Source organism: Cupressus sempervirens, chromosome 6, assembly GCF_028749045.1.
Source record: "Cupressus sempervirens isolate cs-2001-9-10 chromosome 6, ASM2874904v1, whole genome shotgun sequence".
In the NCBI taxonomy this organism is placed as follows: Eukaryota; Viridiplantae; Streptophyta; class Pinopsida; order Cupressales; family Cupressaceae; genus Cupressus; species Cupressus sempervirens.
This window is the reverse complement of record NC_143123.1, coordinates 126,717,426-126,735,979: the sequence shown is the minus strand read 5'-3', so window position 1 is coordinate 126,735,979 and position 18,554 is coordinate 126,717,426. Positions and strand designations below refer to the sequence as shown.

General features: G+C 31.9%; 1 pseudogene; it reads right to left on the bottom strand.

Moving 5' to 3' along the window:
• LOC149551551 (septin and tuftelin-interacting protein 1 homolog 1-like) overlaps positions 1 to 18,554 on the bottom strand; it is a 149,559-nt pseudogene that overhangs the window by 35,402 nt on the left and 95,603 nt on the right.

Sequence of the window (18,554 nt, the reverse complement as noted above, 5' to 3'; positions counted from 1 at the left end):
ATTCTCAAAACATCCTAAGAAGTGGAGGTGAATGCAAGAAAGAAAACTAAACTATCAATGCAAGAATGAAATGAAATCTAGCAATTACCAAGGGGTTAGTAACAATGCTTAAAAAAATCTCTAAATTCACTAGAAAGCTCTAACTCTAAACTAGCATGATAACAATGCAAATGAGGGAGATGGAAAATGCTTGAAACAAGAGCTCTATTTATAGGTTTGAGAGAGGGCTTGGGGAGGTGGCATCTATGTGGAATCCACATAGGTTTTACAAGGGAGACACATGGGCTAAGGAGACAAGTCATGCAAAGGTCAACATAAGCCTTTTTAGTGAAAGTGATGGCTCAAGGTTTGCTCACACATGTGTGAGAAACCTTGGAGAAAGGAAAGGGGGAAAAATGTGTAAGAGGTGTAACATGTGTGAATAAAATAATAAAATGGAAGCTTTATTGGATCTATAGTTTCTCACACATGTGTGAGCAAACACTTAGGAGCTAAAAGGTGTTTAGAAAGGTGTTTAAGATAATTAAGTGAGATTAATTAATGGGTAAGCTTAGAAGGATGAGAGTGATGGGTGTAGACTAGGTTTTAGGATGGGATTAGGATTAAATTAAATAAGATTTAACTTAATCATAGGACTAGAGAATTTAATAAAGTGGAGAGAATTAAATAAATTGAAATTTATTTAAAGAGGGTTTATGGAGCACTATGCATTAAATAAATTTAATACATTAGAGGTGATGTATTTAAATTAAATTTAAATACATTAGGAAAGTAAAACTATTTAATTAAATAGGTGGAAGAATATGAAAAATATAATTAATTAATAATTAATTATTTATAATGTCAAAAGAAATACGAAATGTATTAATATAGCATTTGGGATTATTTTAAGCATCTGCAACTGCTTATAAAGCTCCTACCTATACAATGATTGTGGAAGAAATTTCTACAAAGAAAAATCATAATATAATGATGATTGGCATTGCATCAACTCTTACTATGTTGAATTTGATGAGGTCAAAGGTTGCACTACTACTCATGAAATGTGGACCAAACTGAAAGACATCTATGGAGGTGAGGACAATGTAAAAATAGCAAAGGAAGAAAGCTTGAGAGGCTAGTTTGATCAAATAAAGATGAGAAAGGATGAAAATATTACAAAATATGTTAAGAAAATTAAAGCGAGTGTGAGTGCAATCAAAGCATATGGAAGAGACATTGATGACAAAATAGTTATAAGCAAGGTACTCATAACCCTTCCTCCTATCTATGCAATTAGAATCTCTAGTATTTAAGAGATGAGATGTGATCCAAATAATAAGATAAATTTGGATACTCTAGTAGTGAGATTGACAACATTTGAACTACATAACTATGATAATTATACTCCTAGTTCTAGTGATCTTGAGTCTATGTTTGAGGCCAAGGTATCACTCAAGAAGAAAGCTAAAAGATCTAAAAGAAAAAAATCTAAAAGTGAAGAGGAAGATAGTTTTGACAATGATCTTGAAGCCATTGAAGCATTTCTTACAAGAAGGTATCCCCAAGGCAAAGGAAAGTGTAAAGGTAAAATCCCTTTAATCTGTTTCTCTTGTGAAGAAGTTGGACACATTGTTGCAAGGTGCCCAAACAGAGAAGAAGGAGATGAAAATAAGCACAACAAGTGCAAAGGCAAGAACGATTTCAAGAATTTCAAGGACTATAAGGAAAAGGGTAAAACATATTATTTAATGGCTAAAAATTTAGATAGTAATGAAGATGATGAAATGGTATATATTGTTGTAAAAGATGAAACTGATGATAAAGGAGATAAAATGGCACTTATTTCCAATGTTAGCAAGAATGATACATGGATTATTAATAGTGGTTTCTCACATCATATGACTGGTGAAAAAACAAAGTTTAAACACATGGAATATTATGATGGTGGAAGTGTGAGTTTTGGAAACAATGAACCTTGTTGCATAAAAGGAAAAGGTTGTATCTCACTAACCAATGAACTTAGATGTAATAATGTTTACTGGGTTGAAGGCCTAAAGCATAATCTACTGAGTGTGGTATAGTTGAATAATATTGGATTCAAGGTAGAATTCATGATTGGGAAGGCCAAACTACTAGATGGATAAGGAAATCTAGTTGTGTCTGGCAAATAAACAAAAGGTAACCTATTCTAACTAGATCTCAGTGAAAGTTTATGTTGTATTGCTCAAGTAGAAGAAAGTTGGTTATGGAATAAAAGCTTATGTAATGTGAAATTTGATAATCTAATCAAGATAATCAAGAAGAAAAATATTGAGAGGTATTCCTAGTTTGAGGAAACCTGATATGGGTCTATGCAAAAATTGTTAAATTGGAAAGATGGGAAAGACTAGTTTCAAAAGAAAGTATTGTCATTTAGAAGAAGTCTTGGAGTTGGTTCATGCAGACCTTTGTGGACCTATTGGAATAGAGAGCTACAATGGATATAATTTTTTTATTTTATTTTTTGATGACTATTCTATAATGATGACTATAATATATCTAAATGAAAAATCTAAAGCTTTTCAAAAAAAATTGTGGTATCTAGTGAGAGTAGAGAAAGAAACTAGAAAGAAGATGAAGTATTTGAGATCAAACAGAGGTGGTGAATTAATTTCCAATGAGCATAATGAATTCTACATTGAAAGAGGAATTAAAAGACAAGTATCGGCCCCTAGTACACCATACCAAAATGGTGTAGCCAAAAGAAGGAACATATCCATCATGGATTGTGCTAGAACCTTGATGATAGAAAAGAATATGCAATCAAATACTGGAAGGAAGAAATTAGTACTACAGTGCATACCTTGAACAAATTATATTTGAAGAAAGACTCAAATCAAACTCCTTATAAAAACTATGGTATGGCTACAAACTTAATGTAAGTTACTTGAAATTATTTGGTAGCAAATGTTATATCTTGAAGGAATCTACAAAAGGTAAATTTTATGTGATGGATAATGAGGCATATTCCTAGGATACTCCTATAGAAGAAAATCTTATAAATGTTTGAATTTATCCACTCATAAGATCATAGAAAGTGCACGTGTGAGAATTGATGTGTTTGCAAAAAAGAGTGAAGAGGAAAGGAGCAAAGAACCTAAGGATTACATAAGATTTATTTACTATCAACCTAATACATTGCCAAATCTATTTGGAAGTTAGGAGGCTTTACGTCCCAAGTCCCCAAAATCTCCAAAAGCTATTGAGTTGCAACCAATGCAACCCAATTCATAGTTTGAAGGACCTAAGTCATAGTCAGAAGCCACTGAGCTATTGCCAAAGAAAATTGAGTCTAATGGACCTAAGTCACAAACAGTGGAACCCAAGCTTGGTATAGAGATCCTGAAGAGGTTAGTGGAACATGTTCTAAATCTAAAGTTCTTGTGTTAGCAAGATATTTCATAAATCACCATGCACCTGATCAGATCATTGGAGACAAGTTAGATGGAACAATGACAAGAAACAAATTGAAAGGTACATGTTTGTTTACTAAATTTGAACCTAGAAATGTTAAAGATGCTTTGGATAATGAAAGTTGGATTGAAGATATGAATGAAGAAGTATAATAGATAGAGATGAATAAGACTTGGACTCTTGTTCCTAGATCCAAGGATAAAAATGTAATTGGCACAAAGTGGGTTTTCATAAACAAGCTGAATGAAGATGGAAAAGTATCAAGAAATAAAGGTTAGTTTGCAAAGGTTATTCTCAAGAAGGAGGTATTGATTATGGTGAAACTTTTGCACCTGTTGCTAGATTAAAAGGTGTTAGGACTCTACTAGCTTATGTTGCACAAAGAGAAAATCAAAGTTTATCAAATGGATGTAAAATTTGCATTTTTGAAGAAGAAGCCTACAGAGAACAATCTGAAGATTTTGTGGATCCTAGAAAAAGGATATGGTCTATAAATTACACAAAGAATTTTATGGTCTCAAGCAAGCTCCCAGAGCTTGGTATGAAAGGCTTCATAACTACTTGATAAATATTGGTTTTCAAAGAATAAATCACAACAACTTGTATATCAAAGAAGGACCAAACAAGAAGATTGTGTTGGCATAAATCTTTGTGGATGAAACTCTATTTACATGAAATGATGACTTATGCAAGGAATTTTCAAAAGAGATGAGTAAATAATTTGAGATGTCAATGTTTGGAGAGATAAAATTCTTTGTTGGATTATAGGTCCATCAAAGAAAGATGGTATCTATATTACTCAATCAAAATATATCAAGGCAATACTAACAAAGTTTGGAATGGAAGATTCAAGACCAATTGGAACACCTATGTCTACTGGACATAAACTTTCCAAAAATGATAATTCCAAAGAGGTAGATCAAACCACATATAGATCAATGATTGAAAAATTTCAATATGTAGTGCACTCAAAGCCTAACATTACATTAGCAATTAGTATGGTGGCAAGATTCTCATCAAATACCAAAGAAAATCACATGATGGAAACCAAGAGAATTATGAGGTATCTAAAGGGTACTGAAGAATATGGTTATGGTACAAGAAAGGAGGCAATTTGGATTTGAGAGCATTCACAAATGCTAATTGGGCAAGAATTGTTGATGATAGAAAGAGCACCAGTGGTGGAGCATTCTTTCTTGGTTAAAGACTAGTGCCGCAAGAAGTAGAATTGTATTTCTCAATCCATAGTAGAGGCAAAATATGTGGCAACAATAGTTAATTATTCCAATGTTGTTTGGTTCAAGAAACTATTGGCAGGTATGAAGGTAGAGATCAAGGATCCAATGGTTATCTTCTGTGATAACATTAGTGCAGTTAATATATCAAAGAATCCTGTCGTGCATACCAAAACAAAGAACATTGCTATAAAATATCATTTTTTGAGAGAACTAATACAAGATAAAGAGGTAAGATTGGAACATGTAAATACTAAAGAACAAATTACAGACATATTCACTAAGCCATTACCTAAGGATGCATTTTTGTATATAAGAGGTAAGTCATTCCCCTATCTGAAGTTCACTGAAAGAAGTTTAGTGATGCATCAACCAAAGAATGTTGAATATTAGTTAGTTGGTGTAGTATTGACAAGGGCACATTGCAAATGAATCAGTACATGGGGTACATTGATATTCATTAAATATTATCTTTGGGATGAGATTTCAAAAAGGGAGAGAATGTTGTCATATCTCATAGAAATTTTCTAAAGAGGAAGAGTATATATTTCAAAAAACAATTATTACTTGTAGAAATGTCAAAGAGGAAGAAATTTGTCTGATATCAAAGAAGGAAACTTTGCAATCATAAGAAGATGTTGAAGATAGAGTTTTGTTGGTAGAGGGAGAAACTAAAGGTAGAGAGAGTTCACACTGATAGAGGGAGTTCTCATGGATGAGAATTAGAATGAAACTGAGGATATCTTCCTTACTTTATTCTTGCTCTAAAAATTTCATTTTATTATGACATGTTGTATTGTCATCAATGTCAAAGAGGAAGATTATTGAAAATAATTGGTTAATTGTGTATTATCTTTGATGTTACACAAAATTTTATATCATTGCTAGTCAATGTATGTCGAGATCATTTAGGTGATGAAGCCATTTTCTTGTGTCTACCAAGCATTCCAAAGTTTTCCAAGTTTAGAAGATACTATCTACCAAGTTCACTTGAGTGACAAAGAAAATTTTAGAGAAGTTAAGTGTGTACCAATCTCACTCAATTAATGAAGGAAATTTTGGATGGAACCAGTGTTAACTGAACTCACTCAGTTACCAAAGGAGCTCTATGAATATGCAGTGTTAACCAAGGTTCACTTGGTTAACATAGGAAAATCATTTCTAAGTTAGTGTCTGTTGAGCAGGGTCGACTAATAAAGGATTTTTTTGTTTTGACATATTGAGTTCAATTGATTTGTTTGTTGGTTCTAGCCAACTGTGGTGATGAATATTAAGTATTCTAAGTTGTATTCAAGCTTACTTGATAATGTATAAGATATAAATATAAGGTAAAATTGAGAATTGAATGTGTGGAACATAACAAAAGATTTGAAAATGCTTAGAGGAAGCAAATTAAAAGGATAAGTAGAATATCCTTGTTGAGTTGCAAAGATACATTCAATTAGAAAGGATCAAGTATAAAAGCTAGAACTAAGATTTGTAATCATAAATTCAATTACATCAGAAATTAGGTGATTTCATTGTTACTCTCTAACCACTATAGCAGTCATCTAAGTTGGCTTAATAGGTATTTGTAAATCCTTTATGAAGGTGGTATTTCTAGATTGATTTTTCTAAAGACCTCTAACAAGACCACTCCTAATAGGTGATAAAATCCTCTAATAAGATCACACCTAACAGTGTATTTTTTAACCTTTAATAGGTTGGCTCCTAAAAGGGCTCACTTCAGAAGAGTGAAAATCAGTAACTAGTTGCAATTAGTGGTTTTAACCAAATTGGGTTTCCACATTAAATCTTGGTGTCATTTGTGTTCATACTATTTCTTTTAAGTGCATGCAAATAAGTTAAGTTTAAGGCTAATCACATTAAGATCAGTTCATTCAGTTATTTCAAAGTTACAATTGATTATCAGTGCTTGCCGAGTTACAACATTTTGCTAGTGTAAATCAAGTGCATGTGTGTTTACCGAATAACAATAGAATACAATTTTAATTTGTATTGACATCTAAGGGATCTGGGATTTATTTTTGTGGTAACTAATTCACCTCTCCCCTCTCAATTACTCCTCATATATTTCCAACAACTACTATTGGTAAAACACAAAGACTTATACTCTCTCAAATAAATATTTTTTGTAAAAAATATTGCACTTATGTGTTCAACTCTCCACTCCTTTTCGTGTTCATTCCATGGGCATCCTTATTTGTAGTAAAATTGGCTCCAAGAATCAAGCCCATTTGATGACTAATATTTCTTATTAGTAACAACCCATTAGGCTCATTATCAAATATGATATATTAAAACTCATCTAACAAATATACAACTTCCAAAGGTATATTTACTTTCTCTTTATCAACTTTTCAAATTGAAGGAAAATGCATATGTTTGTGCTTCATGCCTTCTAGAAATTTACTTTCCTCAACTAAACATATTCTCACATTACTGCATACATTTTCCTTTGTTCCTTTAATGGCTTAAGCTTGTGTCACAATCCATCCTTCATTAAATAATGGGTATTTGTGTATCCATCATATAGTGGACAATGATCAAATTGGCATGGTCTCCCCAAGAATGGATGAAAAACATCAATATCCATAATGTCACAAAATACCTCATCATGGCAGTTTCCAATTTTGAACTTTACCAGACATTGCTCATTGACCAAATCCTTTTGATCCTTCTACAACCAACCAATCCAATAGGGATTCAATTTTTTTCTTCTCTCTGTCTTCAATTTATTAACTAGCTCCTATAAAACAAGGTTTAACAATGCTACCACCATCAATAATAGTAGTTCATTATCTACCATTATACTTACATCTTGTGTAAAATAAATTATTCATTTGATCAAATTTTGTCTCATCATTTTGCAAGAATCTTTAGTAATAAGGATTTCCCCTCTTTTAGCATCTTCACAATGTGATGACTTGACATCTTCATCTTCATCTACATATGTAACTCATTCTTTTTTTTTGGTATTCTATTTGTTCTCCCTTGATGTTGGGGATAATCAAAGCTCTATGTACTCTGCACTAAAAATATGTTTGTTTTGATAACAATTATTCAATTGTATATTGTCATTGATGTTATGCAAATGTTATACTCTAATCAAGCACTGATAGTTGGAACCAAGTTAAGATTAGAAGAAGCCAAGTTCAAGGATTCTTGTGTAAACTAGGTCAAGTCAGTTACCAAAGGTGTTTAGTGTAAACTGAGTTAGGTTAGTTACCAAGGAACTCAGTGGTAGCCGAGTGACCCAATTTTCAGTTTAAGTCGACCTTCAATAGATCAATTTTTTTAATTAGGTGGTTTATGTAAGTTGACATAGTGGATACTATTTTTTTAATTGAAAGGTTATTCAAGCCGACTTGACATTGGGTTTCATATATAAAAGGTCAAGTTATGGATTGCAATGAGAGATAGTGATGAAGAAGATAAGATGTGAATAGAGAAGGCTATCTAATTTAAAGTAGAGTATCCAAGGAGTTGCAAAGAATATTTTGATTAGGGAGAATCTAAAGGATAAGCCAGAATAATGATCTGAATTTGCAACCCAATTACTTCATCAATTAGGTCAATCATTGTCACTTTCTAACAATTGTAGCAATGAAGAAGTATCTTAATAGAGTTGACTTAATAGTCATATTATAAATCCTCTAACTAGGTAGTATTTCTATATTGAAGTGTCTTAAGACCTCTAACAAGGACACTCTTAATAGGGTGATTTAAATCCTTTAACATGATCACACCTAACAGTGTATTTTGTAATCTTTAATAGGATTGGCTCCTAACAGGGCTCACTCCAAAAGAGTAAAAATTTGTAATTAGTTGCATTGGTAATTTTCCAAAATTGAGTTTGCATGTTAATTTCTAGTTGTCTGATGTGTGCATGTTATTTTCTTACTTCTTTATCTTTTTACAACTAAGTTACTAAATATTAATACACATTAATATATCAAGTTGTTTTGTTAACCGAGTTATAGTGAATATCTAGTTCTAACTGAGCTATGAGTTCAAAAGAATTTTTCATTGACATCTAAGGGATTTGAAATTTTTTTAGTGGTAATTGATTCACCCCTCCCCTCTCAGTTACTCCTCTTATATCTCAATTAGTTCCATGGAAAATTTCTCTTCTCGGTTTGAGTACTCTTCCTCTTTAATCTCTATTATTTAAATCATGAGGATGATAAGAATCATTTCCCCTCTAATTTTGAATACTAATAGAGTTTTCATTTTCATTTTGATCTTTATTTTGGCCTCTATAAGACCATTTAATAGGCTTTCCATCATGACCTTGTCCATTTCTCTTTCTCTCAAACTTATTGTTGAATTTTTCTTCCACATTCAAATAAAATTGATATGCATATCCAAATATAGACATTCATATCATGATCAACTCTTCTTGAATCCTTGGCCTCAAGCCACTTATGTGGAAAGTAAAATTCTCCTTGTTGTCTTTAAAATGACTTGTTATGATAAGGACTTGATAGGACTCTTGCATATATTCTTGGATAAATTTTCCTCCTTGCTTCAACTCTTGTAATTTCTTCGGCAATAAAACTCGTAGAGAAGAAGAATGAATTATCTCTTCAAATTTTCATATCATCTTGTTATCTTCTCCTTCCCTCTTCTTTTTTTCTCCAATTGAACCTATTTTCACCAAACATTAGCATGATCTTTAAACTTTTCTTTTGTAAATTTTTCCCTTTCATCATCTTCTACTTCTTTATACTCAAAATACTTTTCTATATCAAAAACCTAGCTTCATCAAGATCTCTAGTCAATATTCTTTCTTCTTCAAATTTTCCCTCTTCTTTAGAGTCATCCTTACTTTCACCTCTCACCCTAATATTGGTTCCTCTATACAACTCTTCTTGCAGTGTTTGCACTTGTTTCTAGATAGCTCTAAAATGCTCTTCTATTACACTAGTTATTCTTCCATCACATTTTTTTCATGGAGGCATAAATCCACACTTATCTCTCAAACCGATAATCATAGTCCTAGTGAAAATTTCCCACATTTGGGGATCTATATACACACTCGCAAACTTTTTTTCTAATTGTCACTTAATGGAGGGTACTCTCCTCACTAACATAAACACACATATCATGATAGAGAAATAAAAAGGAAATTGAAAGAGGTAAAAAAATTAAAGGACATAAACACTTGATTTCTTTTATCTTCAAAGATGTCATGTTACAATATTCAAGAATATAACATACTAAACCAAATGAGCATTTTTATTACAATAATCTATAAAGTAGAGTCACCTAATGCACCATCAAAACTCCTTTGTTGACCCCTAATTGTCTTCTTTATAATAGAAAGTTTTAACCATCCTAGAAATTTCTAGAAATTTGTAACCCCACGTATTTGAGGTCAACCAAATTTATATTGTTTGTCCATACTCTACCAACCTAGAAGGCTCTAGGAATTTACAACCTAGCTTAATTAAGGTCACCCCACTTTATCTTATTTTACTTTTTCTCCTAAACTAGCACAAGTTCTAGAGGTCATATCTTGTGAATAGGGTATCTAATTTGCTATTATAATTAATTTTCAAAAACCTCTTAAAGCACTCCACAATCTAACACTATGAAGCATCATTTGAGAAAAAAAAAATCCCCTTTTTAGAGCATCAAAGGCCTTCAAGATTTGGTTCAAAAAAATTGTACCACCCCATGAAAAGAGAAAATTCAATATCTTCAAAGTTGGACTTTATATTTTCACAAAAATTTATCGAAAAGTTTATATCTCCAAAATGAGCCTCCAAGGAAGCAATTGGAACAATCTGCACTCATATGAAAACCTTATTAAAATTGTACTTTTACCAAAAAAAGTAACCCTACCCAAAGGTAGCCCTTGTTGTAAAACTAGACAATATTTTTGGATGGTGCAAGAATCCTCTTACACCCTAGATGCTCCTATATCAATTTTAAACTTTTACATCATATAGCTTCATCAAAAAGTACATTCTCTTCTCAAAACCTATTCTACACTAGATATAGTACTAGGAAATAACACATATATGTGTGTTTTTGGGAGAGAGATAATTAAAATGGGTGAAATATCATTTAATTGTCCTTTGTGAACCTTATTTACCAACTAATCTCATTTTATATATTAAGCCATTCATATTTAAATAAGAAAGAGTGTTTAGTTTACACCAAGTTCTATAAACATTTGGAATTGTTGAGTAGAGCTATAGTTGGGGAGGCAAATGATCAATCTAGTTTATAAACCACAAATTGTAATCATAATGTTCCTTTCTAATTTTCACAATAATGTGTTACACTTTGTTAATATCTTATTTTTTGTTGAATTGCCATTTTTTTTAAATAATAATTTAAGTCTTGAAACATCTAATTTGAAGGATTTAATTAAATATGGTTAGATCAAGCTTGATTGATATAACCTCTCTACATTTTAGTCATATCCATAATACAGTCTCCTTTGCACCTAACAAAATGCTAAAAAAAATCTTTTGGACTTTAGCTTTTTGGGGGATCAAATTAATTGACTTCACAAACTTTGAAGTGGGATGGTACTATTCAAAGAAATTTTTCCAATGATTGTGATTTTAATATATATTGAGTTTATTATGACTTTATATTTCTAATTTTAGTAAATGAAGGTCTTGCACCATATATCAACTTCTATGTTCAACACATATGAAAAATAATAAACTAAGTAAAAAAAATGAAAATTATCCAAGCACCAAGTATTGATGTCCTATTTCTAAACAATAGATGAATTTAAATATATAGAAAACAAATTATGGATCAATAAGTGAACCCATGTCTAAATTATAAATAACACCACTTCAAAATGTAATAAAATACAAAATATAAAACATAATTAAATGAAACCAATCAAAATTGGATATCAATGTTGTAAATATAAATTCTAAAGAATCACTTTATTTATCCCTTTTAGCAACAAATTTATGTAGTAGTAAGTGAATAACACTTTCTAAATTGTATTTTTTTGTTAGAAACTTTTAGTTTGAACCTCTATCACACTAATAGTGACTAGATAGAGGTTGAAACTAGGGAGGGTGATGTTTCCCTTCTTCATGATTCTATTTATGTTATTCCTAACGATATTGATGCCCTAGAAAATATCAAGGAAGTATATGATTTAGATGATTATTAGTTTTAATTAGCTCTAATTGTGATTCATGTCATTGCATTTTGATGTAGCACCCAAGAATCTATTCACAGTAATGTGTACTATAGAAGGAAAATAAATAAATAAAATATAGATGTAATAAACATATTTTGAAACTCACATATCTTCCATTAACCAACCTCCTTCTACATCATTTTGTAGCTACTTAAATAACTGAAAACTCTCTAAATTTGAAAAATAGAAAAATAGGCTTTTTAGCAAATTTTCACAAATCTTCAATTTTGTCATAGTAGGTAACCTTCAAAATTAACTCCTAAAAGGATGAAAATAAAACTAGACTTTCCTTGAGCTACAACAACTTGAATTGCCAACTAATCTTGAATTTGGAAATTTTCATTCCAAGTTATTACCAAAAACAAACTCTACAAAGTAGACAAAGATTATGACAACTGAGTTTGGGGGTCTAAATGGATTTTATGGGACCTAAAAATATATTATTCTAGACACAATACAGTAGGGCTGAATTTTTCGACTATCAAACTCCCCCTTATGAAACCACTATAAACATTTGAGAGAAAACTCAAGTCTGAGTCAAAAGTTATGATTCGTAGAAGTTGATACATCACATCCTCGCCTTTCAACTCCTACCTAACCAAGACCAATGACTAGGGGATTTTATTTCCTAGTGATGTACCCACCAAGGAAGATAGGGAATCCTCAATAATGGATTTACTTCCTCAAGAGGATATTGGACAATATAAGTGGTTCATTATACCATATGAGAATAAATCTAAAGACATTGTAGTCAAAGAGATGATGGAAGCTTTTAGTACTCATAGGAAAAAGAAAAAAGCAAGAGAAACAAAGGATTTGAAGGATTAAAAAATAGTAAGACAACCTTGAGGGAAAAACATTCATTTTATTTCAAAATGAAAAGAAAAAGAGATAGGCTACTTGGATCTACCAATAAAGATAAAAGAGAGATATAACAATAGAAATTAATTACCTAAGTGATACATGAGCTTCAAGGCTCCTATAAATTCCACCCCTTGATATTCATGGAGTTAGATTTAGCTTCTTGGAACGTAAGGGGCTTACAATTCCTAAACAAGAAATGCATCATTTAAATATTTATGAGTATAAACAAGAAAATTGTCATTTTAATGTTACAAGGAGTGAAGGAAACTCAATTTAACCTTGATATTAGCCTGACATGTATCAACAGGGATACAAAATTGTCATTGCCATCACAATAAAAATAGGGAGGACTACTAGTCATAGTAAAGATAAGGGAGACTACCATTCTTTTAGGATTAAAATAAAAAAGTGTTTTCATATGGGGTCATTCTCTATGTAATAGTATAATGTGGGTGACTTTTAAAGATAAAAATGAATTTTGGGTATGCTTAATATTACACCCAATTAGGATAGAGTAGAGGTTTGTAAATGGTTATTTTTGTTAGAGAATGCTCCTTGGATTTTGGGAGGTGATTTCAATATGGTTGAGAGGTCTCAAGATAAGTTATGTGGAAATAGATTTGAATAGAAGGGTGGTTAACAATTCTTTTGGTTCAGGATGGTAAACAAACGTAATATTATTGATCCATTGACTATCTAGGCAAGATGGACAATTAAGGCATATGGTTAACATGGTATATTTTTTATAATTGGATAGATTATATATTAGTTTCATGGAATATAATGAGTGAATTGTAAGAAGTACGAGTGCAAGCAGCACAAGATACATCAACTAGGGTTGATTCCATAGTTACAGTCATAATAACTTCAACTATCGAGGAGCTAGCAAAGGTGTAAATATGATAGAAGGATATCTCTATCACTATAGCACAAGGACAAGGTGAACCTCCTTAGATCACTATAATTGATCAAGGCATAACTGAAGAAGACAAGGATAGCCCTAAGGAGAAGGAATAAGAGACAATTCAAATACTAATCAATTTGTCTACAATAGGGACTCCCACTAGAACAAAACAGTAGCTGAGCACTGATGTAGTACCACTACAAATATTAGCACCAAGCTTGAGCTCTACCAACATAACAAGGGTAATTCACGATGGAGACCTTGCTCTTGATGAGGAGATAGTCATTCCAAGCTATGACTATAAAACTATGACTATTGATCAGATTAATGAAGTGCAAGAGGCACTAGAAAAGAAGAAGAAACAAGAGATACTTAGGAATGAGTATAAGAAAAGGAAAGCATTGATATAAATTAAGGACATCTTTCTAGATGCATTCAGCTTGCAATTACCTGATGAGACAAAGCCCATAATGGAGCAATTATCCAACATAGTGGACTAGGTACAAAATGAAGACCTAGACACCAATGCCAAATTGCTTGAATGGTCTGAAAAGAAATTCTAGATGAAGGTAAATGAGAAAATATCTGGTGAGATAGCACTTTCTCAAGTAGAACTAGCAAAGAAGATAGATCAGGTAAAAGCAGCACTTGAGAATATATTATCACTATACTCCAAACTGTATGATTCCTCATACTTCATAGAAGAGACCAGCCAAAGGATATTGAGCTTGGAGAGGAACCTTAAAGTATCTAGCATGTAGCTACCAAAGGATCTAGCTCAAAGTGAGAAGCATTTTGTTACAATGCTTCACACACAAAAGGAATTAGCTATACTCATGGCATATAAGGCAAACACCAAGGCCAAGATAATATAAATTTAGTCTGCTACAACCCCTCACATGGAAGTTTTGCATAAAGAAATGGCCTATGCAGAGAATGTATTGAAGAAAGATCCCAATATTCCTACATTGGATGGCCTAGTACACCTTACAACAGAGATAGCCATCCAGCTTAAAGCACTGGAAATTGGATTAGACAATTGGGATGCTACTCTGAAGATCATAATGGAGGTAAACAAATCCTTTTTGTTTAAGTATTCAAGTAATTCATAGAACCCTTTGACATAAGTATCAAAAAAGGGAGAGATAAAAAATTAAGATAACCAAAAGGGGAAGATACCCAAAAGGGGGAGTTACAATAAAAGGGGGGAGATAATAAAATTTTGAGTTTTGAACATTAGGGAGAGATAAGAAGATAAAGCCAAAAGGATACAAAAAATGCAAGGGAAGATGTGTGAAAGGGGAAATAGAGTATATAGTACAAGACAGATAAGGTAGAATGATAAGGTAGAGCATTGAAATAGCATGAGTAAAATCTAGCATAAGGAGTTTCAAATACAAAAATGGCACATCAACTCAGGGTGAGTTACAAGTTTTGAGGTATCTTTACAAAATTTTGAACATTTTTGAAATTTTTTACATATGCAAAATAAGATGTATATTATACTCATAAAGATCATATTCATAATGTTTAGTTAAGTGTTTTTGACACTCATGTCAAAGGGGGAGATTGTTGGTCTCAAATTGGTTTTGACAATTAAGTGTCAACACACTTAAGAAAATTCTAAGGTTGATGTTGAGTATAATATAGATGCTGAGCTATAGTATGTACTGAGTCAAAAGTTCAACAGGTGTCAACTTATTCAAGTTCCAAGCAAGTTTCAAGTGTTGAGTGACAATTGATGTTGAGCCAATATATGTGTTAAGTAAAGTATAGGTGTCAAGGAAGACAAAGTTACTATAGGAGTTGAGCAAGACAGAATTCCTATATGTGTTGAGCATCAGCAATTAGTAAGTGTCAAGTAACACAATCAGCATAAGAGTTTGTCTTCACAAACTCAGATGTAAACTATTTTTGAGTTGACTTAAGATGGATCTCAAAGGATCTAAAAGATAAGATCAAATATATTATTTTCCCTATGCAATCAGCATGCAACCAATCAAAAAAATGGAGAGAACATGCAACTAATTAGAAAATATAAAGAATTGAGCAGTAAAAATGGATGAATCTTGATCATAGGTTCATACCTAACCCTAAGTCTCGAAACCTTTATAAGGAGGATGAAACCCCATAATTCAAGTGTGTTTAAGAGAGAGTATGGTAGGGGAATGCAAGGAGAGAATGCTAGTGAAGTTTTAAGGGGTGTAAGGACTTAGAAGAGGAACAACATTGCAAAATCAAGTTGATCAAAACAAAATATTAGCACTTTGAGTAGAGTTATATCAAATCAAGAGGGATCATATCAGATTGGATAGAACAAGGATCTAGAATCAGCAATTGAAGATTGTAAGTCATTAGATCAACACATTGTACTATAATTTCTAGTGATTGTATTAGGAGAATGAAAATCCTATGATGATAGGTTGGTTTAATAGCCATATTGTAAATTCTTAATAGGGTTGTGAATCCTTTAACAGGGTGACATTCCAAGTGAATGTTTGTAAATCCTTTAGACAGGTCACTTTTAACAGGGTGTAAAGCCTTTAAAAAGGCAAGCCTTTCATAGGGAAGACCACTTATGGTGGTCAAACTTTGTAACCTTAACCAATTACATATTGTTGCAGTGATAAGTTGTGGGTGTCATTCCTACTCCAATTTTACCTTCTCATTTTGGAGAGTTTTTGGATGATCAAATCTTGTGTTATCTATTTTCATGCATGTCTTTATTTTCATGTTTATTAGAGGTTAGATGCATGTGATTAATTTTAGCTAAATGTTTTAGAGGGTAAAATATTGTTACTTCTGATTCACACCCCCCCCCCCCAAGAAGTAAATTGCCCCACTTGTAAATTCCAACAAAAAACCCTTACATAGCTACATGGGTTCTTGGTTAAGTTTTGGGTAGGAAAAGGTATTAAAATTTTGGGAGATATCATTAAAAATAGAAATATTATTGGTTAAGGTGTCTTGTCTAAGAAGAATAATATTTTCATAGCCAAAAAAGAACATATACACTACCAAAAGAGGCTTGTAGGTCACTTGACTTTCTTAAACAATGCACAACTCATAATGAAGTCTTTTTGTCATGCAAGTGGCTTGATGGCACCATCCTATCCAATTTCAAGGCTAAACATACTTACTCCTATATGATAATGAGGTATCCTTATTTATAAAAACTCTTGTTGGGCAGGTAACAATGTTAATGTTTGGTAGCTTCTCTCTCTCATATATATATATATATATATATATATATATATATAATATGAGAGATATTTATATAATATCTATATATATAACAGTGATTAATTTTTTATTATAATAATTATCTAATTAAAAAATAGACATTTATCTTCATCGCTTATTCTCAATTTAAATAAGATGTCATTGCCATTTCAAAAATACATACCAAATACATGGCAGTGCTTAGTACATTTGCAATGGTCCGAAAAAACCAACATGGAATTAGAGCTAGGTTGAAAATGTAAGTGTTCAAATACATTTTATCAAGAGAAGAAACAACTACATTAGAAATGATTACAATGATAGTTGGGTGTGTTTCTTTAATATGAACGATTGGTGCAAGGATTGTTATGGAAGATTGGACATATGAGAATTGATGTTTGAAGAGTATTTATCATATCTATCAAACCAGAAATCCTCAATATGCAATACCTTAGATTAATACAACTAGAGTACATATTTCCACAAAGACCAAATATCTAAGCCACTTCATAACAACGATCACCAATGGGACAAACAAATCACCTAGACATGCTCATTGTTGGTATTGCACAGACATATATAATTTGAATGGAAAGACACAAGTTGATATTATAATGGCATATGATTGCATATATATTGTGAGTGTTTAACATTTGATAAGGAGATCACTGTAGCTATTCTAAATATTTTAGATCAAGTCATACAATACCTAGAGGAGCACATTGAGCACTATGTCATTAATATTAAAGAGATTCTCCTTAATCAAAATTAGTATTATGGTGTGTAATATAATATGATGCAATAATTTGACCATGTGGAGATGGATAGAAATTAGTAGTTAGCAATCTCTACTTTATAATTTTCATCTCGCTATATTCCTCCAATTGTGATTGGGTGATAAAACATAGAATTGATAATATTATGAGGGCATGACCCAAGACAAAATGAACAAAATAGGAAAAGGAGAATATTATTATTAGAAATGATATGCTATTATATTCAATACAAATAAAATAGACTCAACTATATGCCCTATGGGCTTACAATGTTATAAGATTCTAGAGAAAAATTCTTCTCACGGTACCTTCTCTCAAACTCCACCAAAAAACTTTCTTTACAATGCAAGAAATGGCCATAAGTAACCTGAATTAGGTTTAGGATTAGTAATACATTTTAGAATATTCCATTTGGAATCAACCACCAAAGCAGAAGGTCCTAGAAGACACATCATAAGTCAATTCAAAATTAGAAGAATCCAGAAAAGGTAGTCCAACTTTCGGGAGGCATAACTTTGATTTAGGACTTTGATTGACAAATCATTTACATTTTTGGAAAGCTCTTCAATAAATATATATAATTGTGGACTAGCTTTCTTTGACCCCCATTTTTTTGGGCCTGTACGAGGTTATTTAGTGCCTCAAGTTTGACTTTAAAGTGTTATTAAGGGGTCTTGAGGCAACTTAAAACTATAATGACTTTCAAACCATAAAACCTCTTGACCTAATTCTTTTTGTGGAATATTTTAAATTACAATTACAATCCTCCCTCCAACTTACACCCTCTAACTCATCATAATTATGGCTCAATTACAAAATAACCTACTTTTTGCATTGGTACATATCTCGAGGTGCTAAAAAGTACTAAACCAAGAAACCAATAGTGGAACTATGAGAGTTGGAATCTCTATTTGGCCCAAATGGGTATCCAT